At 41.2% G+C, this 19,804-nt stretch overlaps 1 protein-coding gene across 1 annotated transcript in view; it reads left to right on the top strand.

Annotated features, from left to right (window-relative positions):
- The window catches only part of Ndf (Nucleosome-destabilizing factor), a 185,856-nt gene that overhangs the window by 117,667 nt on the left and 48,385 nt on the right, over positions 1-19,804 (top strand). The window lies entirely within an intron of this gene.

Genomic DNA, 19,804 nt, shown 5'->3' with positions numbered 1-19,804 from the left:
AATATTGTGGAAATAGAAAATTTGCGTTTGCCAATAAGAAGAAACCTAAACTGAATTATCACGCAGGCCTCCCCGATGCCATAGTGGTAACGTCGACACCTTGTAATCAAATGGTCCCGGGTTCGATCTCCGGTGAAGACACATTGTAAAATGTGGTTCTGGACCTACTTTAAAGTGTAGGTCCAGTCCCGATTAGCCTATATGTGCATATGGACTTCAAAATACCAGTGGCGTGGCCAGGATTTTCGAAAGGGGGTTTATGAATACTTTTCTTTAGTAGTCAGCCCTCATTTTGCCATCTTCTCCTGCCTGTGACGTTCTTTTTTTACTGGAACGGGGGGGGGGGGGCTAGGGTTATGACCTCCCATCAATGCCCAATGTATCAATTAACCAAGATAGATTTTTGCTTTAAAATAATCAAAAAATACATTAGAATATTAAATTATATGTTGTCATAACAAAATTATTTTTTTCACGCGAACCCTAAAGAAAAATTCGAATTTGCGTAATTGCGAGGATAATTACTCTCCGAAAGTGTAGAGAGGCGCTTTTGCGGAGCAGGTGAGAGGCCAAAATACCGGAAAAGTATCCGGCGGTAACGGTAAATAAGTTATAACCGATACTTTCTCATGCAGATACACTGGTATCGGCCGATACCGATACATCGGCATTGACTCAGCTCAATTTTATATATAAATTCCCACCAGAGCGATGTTAAAAAACTGTCCGAATGTCGAATTCTCTCTTTCAGAAGTGCTGCACCGTGTTGATTGATATCTGTTGGAGTTTAATGAACGCAATGCAATGCCCCGTTCCACAAGGTCACGCTTATTTGGGGAAAGCTGTGCGAAGTCCCCGATGCTTGCCCCGCACATGGAATCTTATACCTGCACGTTTTTCACGTTTGCATCGAATAGAAATCCGTTACTCAGCGTTGTATCAACTGTACAGCAAATTATTAGATGAAAATTAAAAGCGCCGCGACCCTTTGGTTCTCAGTGAGGTAAACCAAAACGGCAGGGGCTCGCCAGCTTGACCGCTCACTTGGGCGTAGGCGTTAGAAAAAGTGGGCAAGTATAGTGGAACCACGAGCAAAACAACCTGCGCAGACCTGTGCACCGTACCCCCGCGAGTAGGGGAGGGGGAGAGTTGACAATGCTTCCTTATGGCCCGAGGTGGAGGGAAGAAGGGAAAGCTGCGCCGGGACTTTTCGTCCCAAGGTTTTTTTCCTTGTGGTCGATCTATAGTGTTCTGAATTAACTAAGGAGTTCGGGCGTCGGAAGAGGGTCCCAACAGGTTCGTCGATCACCCCCCCCCCCAAAAAAAAATAGCATCGTTCATTTCAAGTGACAAAGAAACAAAGTCTGCCCCACTGGCTACGAGCGCCATAAATGGTGCATATGCGGTAATGAATATGCAGCAGAAAATATTTGTGCACACACTTCCTGGCATTTTGTATGACATTCCTGCCATACTCTTCGCAACCTACATAAATCGATTTTAATAACTTAAGAACTCCATTATTTAACAAATCAATGGCTCTTAAATATGTAATTATCGATGGGTAGGACAAAGACTGCGGAAGGGAACAAAACGTTTGAGGGTTCCCCTTTAACACAGAGTCCCCAGCAACCCCACCCCCCTTCGGTAGGGGCGGGGAGTGCGCTTATCGCTGTCACTGCTTCATGGATTGAATCGCCATTCTTCTTGCGCAGAATATGGGACGTTACACACTGAAACGACAAGCGGCATGTGTCGCGTGTCGTCACTTCGGTGTGAAATCTCCAAGGGTCTCATTTGATTCCAAAATGTATCAAAGCTCTGGTCTTACTCATTTTCGGAAGTGTGTAGGGAGAGTGTTTCGTCCTTTCGAGGAAATGACACTCGTATCTTGCGATTCACTGCATTTACCCAGTGTTCTGGCGTCCACGATAGACATTATTCAGTATTTATTCCTTTACAGGGTATTTGGACCAGTTAGAAGCCCCTTCACCCCCACCTTGCGTTCTTGCACTGTTTGGCAGTCGCCATAGTGCAGGCTGCTAAAAAGCTTCCACTAGGAAGTACTGCGAAGCCTTTGTCACAGCTGGCCAGAACTGCAGTATTCCCAGTCCCCGTGAGATTTTTTTGCTGTAGTATTAGACGCATTGAGCGGTCGCATCACGATCTCGCTACCAACCGTTCCAGGTTCGAATCCTGTCCTAGTTATGGATATTACTGTGTGAGCGTCTCTTCACCCATTTCATCATCATCGTCGCCATTGGCCAAAAGTGTGTAAAAAGCAACGTAAAGTGAAGAAAAACTGTCCGAAAACATTTTGCGCCTCAAGGTGGGCCAATGTAAAGTTAAATGCGTCTTGGGGCGACGGAAGGAAGAAATTGCATCATTACAAATTACACCTCCCCCTTCCCCTTCCCCTTCCTAACCTTTCTAGATTTTAAACGTAGCAATATTGGTGAAAGTTTTGGAATTTGTTATTTTTAAGACACTTTATTTATTCCATTATGAACTTCCATCCCAACGTAGGGGAAGAAGGGAGTCACGTGCGTGAATTTGACACACCTTGTGCACTGCATATCTTCATGCAAATGATACAAAGTTGTGCATAAAAATTGCCGACTCCGTCTACAGTTGGCTTCAGTTCATATTTTGCTGAATCCTTTTTAATTTTCAAGCTGCCAGTCGTTTGATGCATGTATGTGTGTGTGTGTGTGTGCGCGCGCGCGCGCGCTTATCGGATAGGGTAACGCGAGTGGGCGAAACGTAGGAAGTCGCGAAAATTCTCTTGCAGTTGTGTAGTAATCAATAATGCTCAGAATTCGCCGGTTTCCGTCAATGGTCGGTCCGGTTCGGTTCCCTTCGTGTCGTCACACGTTTAGCCCTTGCAGTGTTCGAGAATACATTTCTCATTGCGAAGTACGAATCGGAAATTTGATTGAAACCAAAGTAGTACGATCAAATATCCTTCTGTAAGTCGAGTCATCTTTTGATGTTAATTTGGAATCGGACAATATCTAGTTATGGCGGGTTTGTTTTTATTAGGGTGGCATGTTTGAGTGTGAGTTATAAGTCCACTTTATGTAGATAGATTAATCGGGACTGGGCCTACAGTTTAAAGTGGGATCCGAAACACTGTGCCTCCACCGGTATCGAACCCGGGATCCCTTGAGTACAAGGCGACGATGTTAACAGTTATATATCGACCACAAGGAAAAATCTTGGGACGAGAAGTCCCCGCGCAGCTTTCCCTTCTTCCCTCCACATCGAGCCATAAGGAAGCATTGTCCACTATCCCCCTCCCCTACTCGCGGGGAAGGGTGCCCAGGAGCCGCGGTTCTGATCAAGTTATTTTGCTCGTGGTTCCACTATACCATGTTCCTGAAACAAACTGGGGGTAAAGGCTCTGAGGCTCTGGTACTGAACGTAACGTAGTTAGGGTCCCATCAGATTCGCATAAACGAGTTTTTAATGCATAAAAATGTGTATTAGGGCTATAGGAGCATTTATTTATTTATTCTTGTCTCTAGACTGGCTACCCTGACATAGTAAAACTTGCATTCTAGGACAAGTTCCTTTGAAACGCCGTGAGCTTGTGAGGTCTGCTTGCTGTTGCCAAACACATTCCTTGTGCAAGCTTTACCTGATGCCTAGCTGAATCGGCACAGCGCAAGAGAAAGAAAAGCGATAAATTTGAACATTGCAGAGATTTTCGAGTCCATCAAACGATGTCGTACTTTTAAATACCTACAATATATTAGTGTACGATCACTATTCAAATAAAATGCTACGCATTACCATTAACGATAATAAACTGTTACATACAATTACTTACGAATTATTGATATATTTCAATATTGAATAGTCGGAGAGCCAAGAAGCTTATGAAGTCGCGGTGGTCTAGTCGGTAGAGCGTGTGACTTGTCGGGTGGGTGATATGGTCGGATTTTAAGGTTTAGGAATGCCAGACAATTTTTGTTACATGTTAAAGAAAATTCTCTTTGTCATGATTTGATGAATACTTCAGGAATCAATCACCTGTATTGTACATGATTGAATTACTGCCAAACATTTTGTGACAATCCTGTATTTTCCGTTCCTTCGATTGGTTGAGATATTCAATGGGTCACCCTGTTACCAAGAAACGATCTTTTCTTGTAAATTCCTCTTTAAACTGTGCAAGTGAATGATTTATGGCCTTTCGCGAAAGGAGTTTGTTAATGATGAGAAATGTTGCTCTTTGTGTTCCGTTTCGGTTTATTGCTCCCCATAATATTGTCGATTTCCCATAGTGAAATGATTGCAACAGTGTTGCTATGTTGATCTTACGTTCCTTTCTGTTGTACAGTCATCAGTAAATTGCCATTCGCGATATACATTCACTTGTCTTTTTTGCAATTGCACTGGTGCTCTCGCAGAGGATATCTTAAGCATTGATTCGTTCTCATCTTAGAATTATTGGAGTCTCGTTCCGCTATACTCACACTCAATTTGGCCTACAATGTTGATACATCTCCACTCCCCACTTGATCTCAAAGCCGTACAATTATATTGCTGTTAGTTATATTTTCCTTCGATTTGGGTATTCTTTGAGAAGGGGGGGTATTTTAAATATTTCTTAAATTTTATTGAGCATCGTTTGTTCGTCATTAACTTTGCACTAAATCAACAGACGACGCTGATCTTTCTGATCAACGGAATGCTGGAATGATCCGAACTAACCATCGATTGATTGGTTTGCTGAATTTCACGTCGCTTTTCTTCCCGTTTTGGCTAGTCGCGACGATGGAGATGAATCTTGATACGATGAGATGGATGAATGGACAGTCACAAACACACATGGATGACACAACACAATCCTCATACGGAGAATTATCCTGGTTGTAGGTCCAGGCGCCAAAACCTCGCTTCTTTGCAAAAGTCAGTCCAGGGTGAACTACATGGAAGGAAGATTGATATTTGGGGGCCTTTAGAAAAAGGTCCTCTTCCCTGGACTAGCGTAAAATGTTCGGAGGGAAGTGACGATGGACAGTTCCAACTATTCTTGCCGGTCATGCAGCTGTACAGTTTTTTTCAGTCGCCAACTATAGTCGTGGTAGGCCTCCCCGATGGTGTAGTGGAAGTGTCATCTTTTTATTGAAGGTTCCCGGGTTCGGATTCAGTCCCGATTAGCCTGTCTGTGCATGAAGTGGTCTTAAATAAATAAATAAAAAAGAATCTCAAACTATAGCCGTAGTAGATCCTTGCCCACAGTAACTAGTAATTTACCATATTCATGGGAGACTTTCTTCCTTTTTCACACTTGTTACTTTCTTCTGAATGCCATTGTCTTTGCGAGACATTAAATTCCTGGTTGTTACATGATATCGTTGAAAGCTAAAGTCCATCGCAATCCAAAAGGAGGAGTAGTGAAAAACTCCCAACTAACCGCTGAATGTGCTTGTGCGACAGTTGCTTGCGGTGCAAATCCGGGAAATGGCTTTCTTCCATTCAGGTCAGAACAATGGAGCGTGAGAATTGTGTAAACCTCGTGATGGTGAAGATGTTCACCTGCTCCAATAACCGCCGACTTAATCTCGAAAGTTTTTCCCACTGTGCGAGTCTTCAGTGAAGCGTTGGCGGTCCTCGTAGCGTAGAGGAGTGCTCGTTGAAGTGAGTTTAAACTAACCGAATTATTAAAAACTTTCTCATTGAGGCGGAGCAAGTAGTTACGTTGAGGGCGAGCGAAAGCTACGTGGGTAGGGGAGTGACGAAAGAGGTGTTTTTATTGTGGGCGTGTGAAGGGTGTACTTGGCAAGTAACCTTCGTTAATTGGCATACTATTCGATTACATATCCCTCTCCTAGGAAGGGTTGTGTCTACAACCCTTAAAACGAAAGTTCTTCAGTTTTAATTGGGGGATAGTATAGAGTCCGGACGAGACTTGTCATAGCCTCGATCCTGTCTCGATTTATAGACACTTGTGTTCGTGCGAGGTCATTTAAAACATCTTGTCTTTATAATGTTTCTTTTTCTTCTTCAAACTTCAGTTTCCCTGTTATCATCAGGGGATTAACTTTGCAATTGCAATAAACAAAGTGTATGATATACCTGTAAATAAAATAATCTAGAAAATCGCTTGGTGTGGCTGAATAAGTTGTGTAAACAAGTAATTTCGGTTTTGATTAATTGAATTACGTTATTTTACGTCGCTCTTCTTCCACTTTTGGCTAATCGCGACTGTGAGGATATGAAATTGAAGGGACACTCGCAAAGGACACCCATATCAAGAGCGGGATTCGAGCCCAGGACCCCTAGCATCATAGCGCGCTGTGCTAACCACTCCGCCTCGGTAAATAACATAGTTTGCCGAAACCTCTATAGTAAGTCTCGACTCGATTTTAAGAGATCTGATCTCATTCTTGCCTCAACTTGTCTTTGTGTCATCCGTATTAGCGAGTGCACTGGTTTGTCAACTGTTTGAAGAAAATAATTAAAGCCAAGTGTCTGATTCAGATCAGTTAGGTACTAACTTTTTGCTACTTTCAAAGTTACCATCAGCGAGTGGAGTTAATGTTTCAGATAAGTGATCAATGAGCGGAAATTGCGTGCTCAAATATTCCACACGCCTCTCTTATTTCGTGGAATGCTGAAAGAGTTAAATGCATGCCGAGTCAGCTGTAAACTAACCACTGCGGTGAGTGGAGAAATCAAGAGTTCTTTCATTCTCACTTCGGTGGTTGATCAAATTACAGAGTTAGCGCAGTAAATTACAGTCCGATAAGTTTCCACTGTCCTTAGATACACAGAAACGCATGAATTATCGTAACAACTTCCGACTGTGATGTGGGTTTCAAGTGAAATTACACCGAATGACCCTGAAATATTAATGCAGTGTTCATTTTCGTGTGACCTCTGTTCCATAGTTTCGAACGTAGCAACGTCTCATAGATATATGAACATTTCTATGACCGGGCGGTATTTATATGCACCTACTCGCGTGCACTTGTGTGTATATATATTTATATCAATGATTTCGATGACAAATGACAGTGTGTAGGCGTTCATGACCTAACATTTGGAAGAATATCAGTTGTACGTTAACTAACCTCACAAAGAACTAATAACACTTCAAGGTAATATGTGTAACTTCACCGTAATATCATATTGAGGAAGCGCTAACTGACCTGAATGCAGAGAATAGCGGAAATCTGAACTTTGTTACTCAATGTGAAAATTCCGTGCCTTCGGCCATTGTGCGATTGACAGAACATGGAAAGCAGGAAACTAATCGATTTGCTATGGAGGAAAGAATGGGGGGGGGTTGTCGTTGGGCACTTGTTACATGTTTTCCTTGCCGAGAATCATTGTGATAACCGGAACAGAAAGTTCAACAGTTTTCCTCTTGAAATACTTGTACGTTTTCTAAAACGTTAATTTATGGCTACGAGCCATAGGCATTACACTAGGAGCAGAAATGTTATTTTTATTTGTAGTTGGGCTTTTAAAAATGTACTGCTTACTTAATCCTATGGTTATGCGGTGAAATTGCCCTTTTTAAAACTGTTCACTCGAGTGAAGACAAATGGCCTCCCAGATGACGCAGTGGTAGCGTCGTCGCATTGTAATCCAGGGATCCCGGGATCAGTTCCCGGTGGAGGCACATAGTGGTTCGGATTCCACTTTAAACTGTAGGTCCAGTCTCGATTAGCCTTACTGTGCATAAAGTGGGCTTAAAACAACAAATCAATCAATCGAGTGAAGACAAGTAGCTACATAACGCTAACATCGTGAAGTTCTAAAAAGAATTACGTGAAACTTTTCTTCAGGCGCAAAAAAATTAATCTCTGTGAGGAGCAAGTTGCCATGGAACGTTAATCATTTTCGGTATTGAAGCCTAATATTAAGATGGGCTCAGAAATATCAGTTTTCGTGAAATAATGGAAAGATTTCCATTTTAATAAAAATGGACTACGATTTTTAATAGAATACGGTGGAAGAGGTTCAGTTTTGCATGAGGTGCACATTTATTTCTCGCAAGTATTAGAAAAATTGGAATAGTGGGTTCTAGGGTATACATTTCCCCTCATGTTCCACTTGTAATAGAAATTGTGGGTAGATTATTAAATCGGACAGTTACTAAAAATGTCGTGAATGAATGTGTTTCGACTTCCATGTATTCGTTACGGAGAATGGAAGCGTTCGCTTTTCAACTGTGTCTCTACTCATAACAATGTTTTTACATTTTTTGTAACAGCCTGTTCTATTTTATGTTCACAGAGTACCTTAAAAAAGTTTCCTTTCACAAGTACCCGTGTAAAATTCTAGCTTCCAGGCTTCATCTCCCTCTTGGTTAACTCCTCGCGGTCAGTTAAGGAAACTGTACCTCTTCGCCTTATAGCTAGCTTTCACACCGAAACGACACGATGCCCGCTATTGAGAAAACTGCCCAGTCCGAGCGACGGGCAAACAACACGTGTAGTTTGTCGTGTCGCTTCTATGCGAAGGTTTGCATTTCTGTCTTAAGGTTCGTTTCCAAGTGACACTTTTAGTTTGTCGCTTTAGTCAGAAATCTCACACACCTTAGTCATTTGTTTTAATGACAGTTTGTGATTGAACTTTTATTGGGAGGTTTTAATGAAAATATCTAAACTGCGTAAAAATAAATTAATGCAAGACCGTAACGGCGCTCGCTAAAAAAATTAGGTATGTTATAGTTTCAAGGTCGATGGCTACTGGAATGGAATAGCTACTTGCAACTTTATTTTTTTTTTCTTGTATCCGCGATTTGTTTTTAAGAAATCACTGAACCCGTAGCTTAACTTCGTTTTAATCTCGAAGTTGCAGCCGCTAAGACTTGAAGCCTGGGCAGCCAATGTGCAGCGCCGGCCTGGCTACTTTCCAGACCCCCTTTTCAAGGCTATGTGAGGCTCGGATTGTAGCCCATTTGTTATTTAGTACGTTACGCAAGTGGTGTGTCTGTCTTCATTCAGATTGTGTATCACGTTCTATACATTCTCATAGTTTCATTCAGTCTTCATCTCATGATTCAGATTTAGAGATGCATCTGTTTCCTACATGAAAATATGCTTCGGAGCAACATATTGCGGGAATATACGCAGGTGCACCTATGTAAATGAGATTCAGGACTAGGGAAATGGTTATTTCACCGGGTTATTACAAATGAACGGATACGTCCAACCTTTTATTAAACCGAACCATTCTAGATGAAGACACACACTTTACATGAATTTGTAGGGAATGCATTTACACTTACTATGCGCTAGTCACGAGTCATGACTAGACTCATGTACGCATGCGCTAACTGGACGAATCCACTGGCAAAATAGGGATGACGCCTGTAAGTGGAACGCAGACGGAGAAGCAGGTTCTTCCTTAATGGCAACCATTGATGCAAGTGCGCATGCGCTAACTGGACTAGTCCTCTGGCATAATAGGGGTGACGGCTGCAAGTGGAACGCATACTGAGAAAGGAGTTAAGTAGTAATCACCTGTTGGTAAAAGAACATTGTTCCACGAGTAACGTGGAGGAAAAAAGCGAGCGACAATAAACAACCGAACGCCTAGAGAAAAACTGAACCGAAACCTACAAGTAATTTTGTACATGTTTCTGCCTACTTCCTTTTTTTTTTTTTTTGTTTGCTTTTTGATTTTGTTGTTCAGAGTCGCTTTCTGCCATTTTTGACTAATCGCAACGATGAGGATCAGTGACATGATGAAGGTACACTCGCAAGGAACAACCATCCCCAGGCCGGGATTGGAATGCAGGATCCCTGGCGTAGCTGAGCTAACCAATCCGCCACGAAGGTCGGCTTTTCGAGTTAGGAATCTTCCTAGCAAGCTATGCGCGCCTTCCGCAGTAATATCAACAACCCACAGATGTCCATGTACATCCTGCGATAACGTTCTCCTTCCTACGCTAGGAATAGGGTGTTGCCATGCAGTTCTGATGATAATGATGTCGAAATGTCGGATTTTAATGATCGAAAGAGCATGAAAAGTGTTTGTAATTCACATTAATACGTATACAATGTAGTTCAATTTTGATTCTGAATTGTACTTTTGTTATTTGATTTGTGGATATTGCCTGCGCTTAAACAATTACAGACTTGTGCCCAAGAAAAAGTAAACAAGAGTTAGAAGCTTATCTGTAAAACGCGTTCGTAACAAAGGTCACATTGCCATATAGGTTTGGCTTTATCTCGTCGAGTTGCACTTAAGTTCTTTTTTATCCTCTGTTTACTGCTCTGGATCTAAGAGATTGTGATTAGATAGTGGCCTTTGATCTCATCATTCTTTTGTTTTGATTATGAAATGCTGGCAAATTGACGACTTGTTTTTTTCCATTTATGCGATTTGGATTTCCTCGTAATGTCTGTTGAGATGACGGTAATTTGGAGAGAGATAGTGCCGATTTCAAACACACGAGAGAAGTAAATAATTTACACAGAAAAGTAAATTGTCAGTTAACGTAAGAGTTAATATAACGGTGATGTTTTTAAATTGTACCTGTCGAGCTTGAGAAACAGACTCATCGAAATACGTAGACGATTCTGAAAATGCAAGTATGATGGCGTACATCGGTCGCACAGTCTACGTTAAAAGGGACAGTGACATAAATGTAAGTCACGATCAGCCTTTGCCTAATATGTTTAATCTGTAGAACATACAGCTCTTGAACAGAAAAGGTCGACCTCCGTGGCGGAGTGGTTATCACCGCGCGCTACGCCGCCAGGGGTCCCGGGTTCGAATCCCGGCCTGGGCATGGGTGTTCTTTGCGAATATCATCAATTTCATCATGTCATCAATCATCCTCATCTTAATGTGGCAGAAAATACTATTAAATAAATCAAATCAAATAAAAAGACTCATGTTCCATGCACTCTGCAATTTAGTTTATTTCATCATTTTAGGGGCATTAGGTTTTACTTTGAGACCTTCAGCGTTCGTTTTCATGAATCTCTCAACTGGTAATGTCGATAATACAATTTATTCATTTTCACCTACATGCTTGTGTACCAAGTGGCATAATGTGTTTACGCCAACCTAGTACTTGTGATTCTCTGTGTATTGGATTTTAGTTTTCGTCAGAGATCAACCATTCACCCGAGTGGCCAGTGCAGTAATTTACCTAACTCGTATTTTCTATTTATTTCGTGTGCTGCACAAAGCCACTGTAAGAAGTACAATGTTCGTAACGAATATTGCTTGACAGTGAAACCGATAATCAAAATTCAAGGATAATGATGTAGTCCGTCACACTGTGTGGCCTTGGTATCTTGCGAAAGTGCATAAAGTGAATACTCTTTTCCTCCTCATGGTGCAATATTCGGTAAATTAAGCCTGGCTCGGCAGGTTCCAGCAAAACCTGGCGAACAGGTAGTTGAAAATAAGCATGTAGTTTGCGAAATAGAAAGTGAGCCACGTGACTCTAAATGAGATGTTAGTTTTTCTTATTTTTAAAAAAAAGAACAACACGTCGTTAACTTACATTTGCACCTTCCACATCCCACAGCCAACGGACTACATCGACGATATGTGGCACAAAGCGGCAGTGGGATAGCATGAACTGCTATTGCCGTTCTATGTTGCCAATCAGGAGCATTAAAAATAGCTAAACCACGCCTAAAAGAGCTTCAAGGAGCTAGGTTTGCAGCGTTGTAGTAACTTGCTTCTGTGCTCTACATGGAATCACAATCTTAAATTAGGGCGAACACGGCATAAAGACCCAGCCAGCTACATTTATTAAGTATTAAGATATTCTTCGAATGAGCATCACACCTCCCCCTTTTTTTAATTTATGCAAGTACATGTGCCAAAGAAAGTTCGCATTTTCACTCTATTAGCGTTTCCAGTGTGTGAGCATCCTAATGCATGAAAATTTATATGTCGTCGCGTGAGAACCAGAAGGATGTAACCCCAATTTATCAAATTTACTGGACAGGAAGAAATGTATTCTTAGGAATATGTTTAGTCCTTAACACATTGAATCCCATGCTCGTGCTATGCACGAGCATCCTGAATATGCCGAGTGTCCCATGCACGTGCATAGTACGGGCAATATCACTTGAATGTTTGGAGTTACGAAGAGCCCCCCTCCCCCGTGAGAAAACTCCTATAGGCACCCATGCACTAAACCAATGAGTTTACTTGAAATATCGAAGGAAATGAAACACTTATTTATTTACTTGTAATGAGTTATTTACTTGTACTTGCACACCGCCTGTGTTTCATACTAAGGGTTAGTGGCGGCGATTATGGGGGGGCGAGGGTGACCCCCCCTTTTTTGCCACTTTGTCCCCGTTCTATGCTATACCTTATGTACCAAAGAAAAGTAAATTGCTCTTGCTCCCCCTAGTTTTGGAACCCAATCCCCGCCACTGTTAGTATTAGAAGTACAGATTTTTTTCATTATGAAAAACAAGGACTATGTTGAACATCTCTAGCACACGCAAGAATACACAGATTCTAATTGTTTCTTTTTTATCGTGTAGGCAAAGAGATTGCCTTTATTTTGATGTATAACACATGTATAGTAAGACCAAAAAATAAATTGTTTCACATTGTTAAAAATCACCACAAAATGCCCGGGTTTCTGAGTTATTGCCAATTTAAATACCCTGGGATTCATTCAATGTGTTAAAAGGAGTCAGTAAATTGGAGAAACGTGACTCCACTTGACTTCTAAGGATTTCAAGTGGAGATACGTCGATCTGACTCCAAAGGAAGAACTCTTCAGCAGTGTTGCCAACAGCACGAGAGACAAACGGGCTAAATCGCACCCAAAATGGAGCTAAAATTCACATCGAAGGGGCTAGATTTACAAAGGTGCGGCTGCGTACTGAAAAAAAATCTGGTTCTTAATTCTTGGGTGTTTTGGTGCAAAATTTCTGAAACTCAAGCACGCACGAACTATACTCCATGAGGCCTTAAAAAGATCGCTTCGCTGGCTTGCAGCAGACGACAATATGAGGTGTGTCTGCGAGAACCAATCACATCCGCGAATGAGCGAGCCCGGTTGCCATAGCTAGCTCGCTCCACCCTTCTGGAAGGGTGAATGACCTCTGTCTCTTGCTACCTCGGCCTGTTTGTTCTGCTGAGGAGCAGACGGCACAAGAATATCGGCAACAGTGTGCGAGCGACGTCTGCTGTTAGCCCGCGAAGAGCTCTTTCTAAGGCCTCCTGCAGTATAGACTCTGGTCGAACCTCACTGTTACGAACGATTCGTCGATTCCGCACCGCATTTCTGTGAACTTTCAAGGCAACTGAACAGAATTTCCTGGAATCGACGCTATCCGTATCGCACTACACAGCATACCAAAACCAGACACAAGGGGATAAAGTGACAATGTGCACTTGCTGCTCCCCAGGAGGGGTCGCAGGACGAGCTTGCAGGTACAGAGGAGGGTCGGTTAAGTGAATTCTTCTTTGCAGTGTTGCAATGTTTCTTATTAGGCTGAAAATATGAGTTTACTGAAAATACCAAAAAACATTTCATTACTGAAAGGGCTAGATTTGTAGCAAGATTTCTCTCTGTAGGGCTAAAAAGCCCCTTGGGGCTTTTGCTGAATTTTGGGGCTGAGTACGTACTCAAAAGGGCCAGTTCTGGCCCCAAAAGGGCCAACTTGGCAACACTGCTCTTCAGAGGAGTTCATTTAAACAAAACAAAAAGAAGAAGCGCAGTTTTTGGAGTTACGTTCCTCTGATTCTCATACGAAGATTTGTGGCTCGTTTAGTTCTCTGCCGTTAATCTATTGATATTGAAATGTGATGTGTTTACATTAAAACAGATAAACTAGGAAGTAAGACTTGAACTCACCTGGTCGATAACCCGACAGATAAACTAGGGGCTGTAAGTTGACCTCTTGCGGAGTTACAGCGACATCTTTGTAGTAGTTCTTGAATTTTGGAGCTAGTGCGAGTTGAAAAGAACTAGGTCTGGCTCCTCAAGAACATATTTGGCAACAGCTTACTGACAACTTGCCAAGTTCAAACCAAATTTCCTACAGTAGAGCCATTCTGCCCACTGATATATGTAACAAGGTAGAAATAACTTGCTGTGATTCGCAGGCCAACTGTTGAATTGCATCGTTTGTACCAATATGCTGTGTAAATAAGTGAATTACACACGCAAAAACTATTGCGCTAGAAACAATTTGGTATCTACACCGGCGTCAACAGAAAATTCAGCAAACTCCTCTCAGTAAAAACTTTGTGTGTGAAAGTAATATTAAAAATAAACAGTTGAACGTGTAGAACGCTCCTCAATTCTGATTGATTGTTTCATGAAATTCAGTATAGGTTTTAAGGGCGGTTTCTACTTCGTCAGGACGGAATTAAGACCGAGAGAAAAGGTCTCGTCCGATCTTGAAGTAAGGAAACTGGGTTTGTATCAACTACCGCGCGACTTTGACTTCAGGAAATCAAGTTCAGTGCTTTGCCGATATTCCTTTCACCTGTTGGAGAACTAGAACATCATTAACCGTCGTCAAATATGTTCCTTACATCATATTACGCACCGTAATGCAAACTGCACAGAACCTCACAGTGAAAACGCGTACCATTCAGCGTTGAAAGTATTCAGTCGTCAGCGCCACTTGGTTATCAAGTGTTTATTTAAGGGATATTTGACACCAGCTCACGTCTACCACTGACCATCAGTTCATCCTTATTAAGAGTCATTAACAATATCCTTTCGTATTGAGATGGGAGCTACGCAACGTGGTTCTGTTTTTGCAACGCCTTACCACCTAGAAATAGGGCCTTAGGAAATACCAAGGTGAAAGATCCAAATGCAGTCACGTTCTGGTCTATCTGAATCCTTGAACTAACCTTCAGCTGCACGCGCAAGCGTATCTGTTTGTCCGAGCCAAGGAGATTGTGCCCCACTGCACAGCAGTTCATAGACCAGAGGCTGCCTTTGTTATGCCTCCTTGCATGTTTGCCATGGCGATAAGGCTCCTCCTACCCTGACGCCTTATCGCCATTTCTTGGAATATCCAGTACAGTAGTAGTCATTTTAAACTAGAAAGAAACGCCGCTAAAACTATATACTAAATAGCGTTATACAAAACAAAGCAGTAAGAATAAAAATATATCAGTTTGACAATAACATTACTTGTATGCAATTTTTGTGTGTTGATGATATGACTAGGAGCTCAAGATACACTTAGGGTTTCAGATATTAAACTGATTCGGTAGCTTATGAAATATGGAACGTGATACGAGTGAGTGTCTGGGAGTTGCAGTTTTAAAGTCCAACTTGTGGACAGATAGGCTAATCGAGAACGAACCTACAGTCTAAAGTGGGATCTGAACCACTGTGCCTCCACCGGGTATCGAACCCGGGATCCTTTGATTATAAGGCGACGGCGTTTCCATTACGCCATCAGGGAGCCCCTGCAGTGTAGAAAGTTTTAATGTTCCGTGTTTTATATCCATACCATTATGTCAATACCAAGGTGATCTGCAGTTTATGCACTTGCTTAATTGTGTTTGTTATTATGCATGATTGTAATTGCAACGATAGGGATGAATTAATGCCTTACGCAGGATTAGAATCTAGGATTATCTGGTTCGTGTTGCGTTACTTGTAAGTTGTTATTTAGCGTCGCTTTTCCCACTTTGGGCTAATTGCGACGATGAGGATGATTAGATGAAATTGATGAGGAGACACTGTAGACGTAGAGCGACCACAAACAAAAGAACCTTTGGCTAAAATCCTTCGTGCACCTTTCCCTCAGATCCGTTCGAACCATAAGGAAGCGTGGTTCACCTTGCCCCTCCCCGCCTCGCGGAAATAGGGGCACAGGAGTCGCGGGTCTGCACAGTATTTTTGCCTGTGGTTCCACTATTCGCGATTAAAATTGACCGATATGCCATCTGGTGGGATTTTTAGGAACTACTCTATGTGGGATACGTTGTGTTGAAGTCGTTTAAAGCATGGGGAATGTGCGAAAGAGTAAGGTCTACTGTTCAGTTGTTTTTTCGCTCTAAATCATTTTATGGGTCAGAACAAATGAAAGGTTTTCATGTGTTTCCACCCCGTGGAATGAAGAAAATGAAATTTGTAAAAACTTTATAAATAGAACTTATATGTCATGAAGCCTTTTGCCCAATACATCCATGTATTATATATGTTTGAAATTTGAAAGAGGTGCAAGTCGGTTAAGTGAGATGATGAAAATAGTTTGAGTCTTAAATGTAACCAGAAAAATAAGATGGACATGCTAATGTTGCTGTTTTATTCAATACGAAATCCTTTTTCGGTGAGGATAGCCTGGTCATTATATTATTATTGAACTTGCCCGCCTCTTTGGAGGAAGATTGCAACATGTTCGCAATTTTCTCCTGTCACAGCTTTTCAAGTGCATGCCAGTTTCAATTGCGTTATTTTCAAATTATTTCCGAAAGTCCCAGTTACAACCTGAGGTGCAGATGCGTAATATTTAAAAATGTCGCGTAATTTAAACGTTTCTTCCATACGAACCATGACAACACGCTGCTATTACGTACTATCCTCAGGCTCAGGTGGTAATTGTAATCGCGAATAGCAAAGAACGCCCAGGACGGGGCTAGAGCGCGGGAACTACGGTGACGAACTTGAGCACGTCTACAGTATTGGTATATCTTGCGCTAGCTGTTGGATAAAATACAGATTGGAATCGAATTGATGTGAAAATGTTCTGTTCGTTTGGTTCCATTGTGGATATAGATTTCCTTCCCTGCCACAACCAGTAGCCTACTAAAGGAGTCATTTGGAGGCATTGTGAAGCGACGGAGCATGGACAATGAGGACTGTATTAGCAGGAAGGTGTTAATGATTCAAGGGCACCTTGATAAAGAAGAAAGTTTTCCCGGAAGAGGAAACAATTACCAAAGTATAAACAAACCTTCAGGACGACAAGTTTCGGTTCCTAGAAATACCAGCCATGTTCGTTTATTGATAATACAATGCAACTAAATGTACAATTGCATGTCAGGCTGTCACGCACGCACGCACAAGCTGAAAGCATAGAATTTTCGTTGCTATTTCCATTAACAACCCGCAATCGACTGTGATTATGTAACAAGTTTAGCAATACAAACAGCAGTGATATTATTCTAGCTGGGTTCCCACTGACTTGGGAGATCCTGGAAAATTGTTTTAGAGAAAATGTCAGGAAATTTTATCAACACATTCAAAAACTTAGAACACTGGGAAAAATTCAATTTATTATTATTGTAATTATTACGTGATTAGAGAATGAAAACTCATTCTCTTTTTTCTCCAATTAATTTCCACGTTGGAGATGATTCTTTGGAAAATGTTTTATTTTTGTTCATATGGTGTACTTGCATTAAAAATATATTCATTAGTATGTTCAAGCATTACAGAGAGGTCCGAAATTTATTCTATATATACCAGGAACGGCAGAGAATTTGAGTAGGTGAAATGGGCGACTCTGGGCCTGTCCTTTGACCTACTTTTGAAATGACTTACGACATTTTACTATAAGGCTGTCTCCCCTTATGATGTTTTTCTGTAAGGCGTATGTTCTAGCAACGCCCATTGACCTACTTTTGAAATGACTTACGACATTTTACTATAAGGCTGTCTCCCCTTATGATGTTTTTCTGTAAGGCGTATGTTCTAGCAACGCCCATTGACCTACTTTTGAAATGACTTACGATATTTTACTATAAGGCTGTCTCCCCTTATGATGTTTTTCTGTAAGGCGTATGTTCTAGCAACGCCCATTGACCTACTTTTGAAATGACTTACGACATTTTACTATAAGGCTGTCTCCCCTTATGATGTTTTTCTGTAAGGCGTATGTTCTAGCAACGCCCATTGACCTACTTTTTATTTTACGACGTTTTACGCACTAAACTAACCTACAATGAGAGAAAAAATGGAGAGAAGAAGCTCTGGCATCACTTTTTAAGCTATTTTTTATCCTATTTCAAATGTAGCTCTTATGCTACCTCACTTTTTGACCTACATTTGAAATGACTTACGACATTTTCCTATAAGGCTGCCTCCCTCTTACTGTAAGGCTGCCCTCAGTGTAATCTACTACAACCTACTAATAGGCTTTTGCTCTCAGCGTAATCTGTTTTACGCACTAAACTAACCTACAATGAGAGAAAATTAGACAGAAGAAAAGCTCTGGCATCAGTTTTTAAGCTATTTTTTACCTTCTGCAAATGTAGCTCTTATGCTACCTCGCCTTTTGACCTACATTTGAAATGACTTACGACATTTTCCTATAAGGCTGCCTCCCTCTTACTGTAAGGCTGCCCTCAGTGTAATCTACTACAACCTGCTAATAGGCTTTTGCTCTCAGCGTAATCTGTTTTACGCACTAAACTAACCTACAATGAGAGAAAATTAGACAGAAGAAAAGCTCTGGCATCAGTTTTTAAGCTATTTTTTACCTTCTGCAAATTTTGCTCTTATGCTACCTCGCTTTTTGACCTACATTTGAAATGACTTACGATATTTTCCTATAAGGCTGCCTCTTTTTTATTGTAAGGCTGCCCTCAGTGTAATCTACTACAACCTACTAATAGGCTTTTGCTCTCAGCGTAATCTGTTTTACGCACTAAACTAACCTACAATGAGAAAAAATTAGACAGAAGAAAAGCTCTGGCATCAGTTTTTAAGCTATTTTTTACCTTCTGCAAATTTTGCTCTTATGCTACCTCGCTTTTTGACCTACATTTGAAATGACTTACGATATTTTCCTATAAGGCTGCCTCTTTTTTATTGTAAGGCTGCCCTCAGTGTAATCTACTACAACCTACTAATAGGCTTTTGCTCTCAGCGTAATCTGTTTTACGCACTAAACTAACCTACAATGAGAAAAAATTAGACAGAAGAAAAGCTCTGCCATCAGTTTTTAAGCTATTTTTTACCTTCTGCAAATTTTGCTCTTATGTTACCTCGCCTTTTGACCTACATTTGAAATGACTTACGACATTTTCCTATAAGGCTGCCTTTTTTTATTGTAAGGCCCCCCTCAGTGTAATCTACTACAACCTGCTAATAGGCTTTTGCTCTCAGCGTAATCTGTTTTACGCACTAAACTAACCTACAATGAGAGAAAATTAGACAGAAGAAAAGCTCTGGCATCAGTTTTTAAGCTATTTTTTACCTTCTGTAAATTTTGTTTTTATGCTACCTCGCCTTTTGACCTACATTTGAAATGACTTACGACATTTTCCTATAAGGCTGTCTCCCTTTTACTGTAAGGCTGTCCTCAGTGTAATCTACTACAACCTGCTAATAAACTTCTGCTCTCAGCGTAATCTGTTTTACGCACTAAACTAACCTACAATGAGAGAAAATTAGACAGAAGAAAAGCTCTGGCATCAGTTTTTAAGCTATTTTTTTACCTCCTACTCTTATGTTAACATCGTCCTTTGACCTACATTTGAAATGACTTACGACATTTTCCTATAAGGCTGCCTCCTCTTACTGTAAGGTTCCTCAGTGTAATCTACCACGACCTTGCACTCTCAGCGTAATCTGCCACGATGTTTTGTTTTTAAAACTCTCAGGTGTGATCTTCTACAATGTGTGTGTGTGTGTGATAATCAAAATTTATTTTTGTTAAGGAAATCCCTGGCCCCCAAAAAAAGAAAATATCCCGCCAGGGGTGCGTGGTGCCCAACACAGTTCTAATGGCCACGGCTAACAAAGCCATGCCTTTGTAGAGTTTCATGGGTTTTTTTTTTTTTTGAACTCCCCCATGACTCCCTACAGAGGACCTCCGTGTGTAATGTGTGTGTTTTATGATTGAAGAGAAGAAAAATTTTTGGT

Source organism: Lepisma saccharinum, chromosome 6 (genome assembly GCF_977018435.1).
Source record: "Lepisma saccharinum chromosome 6, izLepSacc3.1, whole genome shotgun sequence".
NCBI classification, from domain to species: Eukaryota; Metazoa; Arthropoda; class Insecta; order Zygentoma; family Lepismatidae; genus Lepisma; species Lepisma saccharinum.
Note: the sequence above shows the minus strand (reverse complement) of the source record. Positions and strands in the feature narration are given on the sequence as shown.